The following is a 3,750-nucleotide window of genomic DNA, read 5'->3' as shown; positions in this document are numbered from 1 at the left end:
CATAGGTTTTGTTATGTTATATTTTCATTTTCATTTGTTTTGAGAAATTTTTAAATTTCCTTCTTAATCTCTTCATTGACCCACTCTTTATTCAGGAGTGTACTGTTTAATTTCTATGTATTTGTATAGTTTCCAATGTTTCTCTTGTTATTGATTTCTAGTTTTATTCCATTGTGGTAAGAGAAAATATTTGATATGATTTCCATTTTTTGTGAATTTTTAAAGACTGATTTTACGGCCTAACATATGGTCTATCCCTGAGAATGATCCATGAACTGAGAAAAAGGTGTATTCTGAAACTAATGGATGAAATAATCTGTAAATATCTATTAGGTCCATTTGGTATATAGTGCAGATTAAGCCCAAAGTTTTATTGTTGATTTTCTGTCTGAATGGAGTGTTGATTATTGTATTGTAAACTATTTCTGTTTAGCTCTGATAATATTTACTTTATATATCTAGTTGCTCCAGTGTTGGGTACATATATATTTAGAATTGTTATATCCTCTTGCTGAATTGACCCCTTTTTCATTATATAATGACCTTCTTTGTCTCTTTTTACAGTCTTTGTCTTGAAATCTTTTCTGATAGAAGTATAGCTACTCATGGTCTTTTTTGGTTTCCATTTGCATGGAATTTTTTTTTTTTTTTCTTTTTTTCTTTGTTTTTTTTTTTTCGTTTTGGTTGAGTTGGTTTTTTTTTGGCCGGCTTTTATTTGGTTTTCTTTTTTTTAATCCATTCAGCCACTCTATATCTTTTGATGATAAAGTTTAGTCCATTCACATTCAATATTATTATTGATAGGTAAGGACTTACTACCACCATGTTGTTTGATTTCTCGTTGTTTTATGGTCCTTTCTTTCTTCCTTCTTGTATTTCTTTGTTAAATGTGATTCTCTGTGGTAGTATGTTTTAGTTTCTTGCTTTTTATTTTTTTGTGTATCTGTTATAGGTTTCTTGATTTGAGGTTACCATGAAGCTTGCAAAAACATTTTTTTATAATCAATTATTTTAAACATATGACAACTCTGCTTACAAATAAACAAATAAGCAAAGAGAAATCTAACAGAAATTCTACACTTTAATTTCATCCTTCCTCACCTTTTAACTTTTTGTTGTTACCATCCATGTTCTTTTATGCTACTCATCTCTCAAAAAGTTGTTGTAGTTATTTTTGATAGGTTTGTCTTTTAGTTTTCCTACTCAAGATAAGTGATTTATACACTGTCATTACAGCAATAGAATATTCTGTATTTGTGTACTTACCAGTGAATTGTATATCTTCAGATGATTTCCTATTGTTTATTAATGACCTTTTCTTTCATATTGAAGAACTTCTTTCAGCATTTCTTGTAGGATAGGTCTGGTGTTGATTAAACCTCTCAGGTTTTGTTTGTCTGGGAAAGAGTTTAAATAAACACCCCCTCAGGTTTGAAGGATATTTTTGCAGGACATAACATTATATGGTTAAGGATTTTTTCCCTCAGCACATTTAATATAGAATATGTCATGCCACTCTCTCCTGGCCTGTAAAGGTTTCCACTGAGAAGTCTGTTGCCAGCCGTATTGGAGCTCTGTTATATGTTATTTTTTTCTTGCTTCCCTTAGGACATATTCTTTATCTTTGGCCATTGGGAGCTTGATTATTAAATACTTTGAGGTAGACTCGTTTGGGTTAAATCTGCTTGGTGTTCTGTGACCTTCTTATACCTGAAGGTTAATATTCTCTAAGCTTGGAAAGTTCTTTGTTATTATTTCTTTAAATAAACTCTCTATCCAATCACTCTCTCTACCTTCTCCTTAAGGCCAATAACTCAGATTATTCTTTGAGGCTATTTTCTAGATCTTCTAGGTGCACTTCATTCTTATTTATTCTTTTCCTTTTTTTCTCTTCTGACTGTGTGTTTGCAAATGGCCTGTCTTCACACTCACTAATTCTTTCTTCTTCTTGGTCAATTCTGCTGTTGAGAAACGCTGATGTATTTCTCAGTTTGTCACTTGAATTCTTAAGCTCTAGAATTTCTGCTTGATTTTTTAATTATTTCAATCTCTTTGCTAAATTTCCCTGACAGGCTTTTTAATTCCTTCTCTGTGTTTTCTTGAAGTTCATTGGGCTTCTCCAGGGAAGGTATTTTGAATTCTTTGTCTGAAAGGTTACTTATCTCCATCACTCCAGGATTGGTCACTGGTACCTTATTTAGTCCATTTGGTGAGGTCATGTCTTCATGGATGTTCTTGATGCTTATGGATATTCATCAATATCTGGGCATTGAAGTGTTACGTATTTACTTTAATCTTCACAGTCTGAGCTTGTTTGAACCTGTCCTTCTTGAAAAAGCTTTCCGAATATTCAAAGGAAATTGGGTGCTGTGATTTAAGTCTTTGGACAATACAGCTGTGTCAGTACTAGGGGTACCTCAAGCCCAGTAATGCTGTGACTATTGCAGACTCCTGGTGGTACTACCTTGGTGGCCTTTGGTAAGATATGGGAGAATTCCCTGGATTATCAGGCAAAGTCTCTCATTCTTTCCCGTCACTCTGTGCTGAGCTGCTGGAGTTGGGGGAGGAGTGATGTGGAAACTCCTTCGTGGCCATTGCAGTTATGAGTGCACTAGGTCACACCTGCAGCCAGCCCAGTCTCACCTAATGTCTGTGGTGACTCTTGCCTGGTTATCTCTGATATTTCTTCAATAGCCAAGGGTTCTTTATGCAGCAGGTGGTTTATCCTGCTAGGACTGGGTCCTTCCCTTCAAGGCAACATGTTTCCCTCTGGCCCAGGATAGGTCTAGAAATGTCAGAAACTAAGGCCTGGGCTCAGGGACTTCAGGAGTCTGTTAGGTACTTTATTTTACTGTGGCTGAGCTGGTATCCATGTTGAAAAAAAGTACTCTGAACTCTTCCCTTTCCTTTTCCCAAGTGGAAGAAGACTCTCTCTGAGCTGCACTGCCTGTAGCTGGGAGAGGAGTGACACAATCACTGGCTTGGCCACCACTGCTAGTGTCTTCCTGGGTCACATGCTCCCCAATTTGACTGGCTCAGAGCCAGTATAGCCACAGGAATTGCCCAAAGACGGCAGGCTTTGTGGCTTGACTGCCTTATGAATTTATTCCAGGCACCAGGCTGCTTTTTGCCAGTCAGTGGAGGAGCTATCTGGAATTCAGGTATCAGGGTGGAGGGTGTCCATCTGGCCAGGCTTGTCTAAATGCTACTTCTGTGGATGCCAGAGGCATTCTGCTCTGTGCTGTGTTCCCCTGTGACAGGGCAGCCCTGAGTTTCAATACAAATTCCCATAATCACTTCACTCTCCCTCCCCTGGGCACACAGATCTTTTTGTCTACTCAGTGTGCTGGCACAGCACTGTCAAGGAATGGGGGATGGATGGCATAGGCAATGTAGGACTGTCTTTTCTGTTCTCTTCAGTGTCTTTTTCCTTGATATAATGTTAAAACCTGGTACTGTGATTGCTCACTTCATTTTTCGTTCTTATCAATATGCTTCATTGTGTGAATAGTTGTGGAATTTGGTGTTTGTGCAGAAGGATGATTGTTGGATGTTTCTGTTTGATCATCTTGCTCTGCCCCCTCCTGTCTAATTTAAGTTATTTAAATCAATATATAATACTTGTACATATTCGTGACATACATAATGTTGTTTCAATACATGTAAAGTATGATGATCAAAGTATTTAGCATACCTATTATCTCAAACATTTATCATTTGTTTTGAGAATATTCAATTCTAATTATACTA

The sequence above is a fragment of the Propithecus coquereli genome, unplaced genomic scaffold, assembly GCF_000956105.1.
Source record: "Propithecus coquereli isolate 6110/MARCELLA unplaced genomic scaffold, Pcoq_1.0 Scaffold138, whole genome shotgun sequence".
NCBI classification, from domain to species: Eukaryota; Metazoa; Chordata; class Mammalia; order Primates; family Indriidae; genus Propithecus; species Propithecus coquereli.
The sequence above is the reverse complement of the archived record's forward strand: the minus strand, read 5'-3'. Positions refer to the sequence as shown.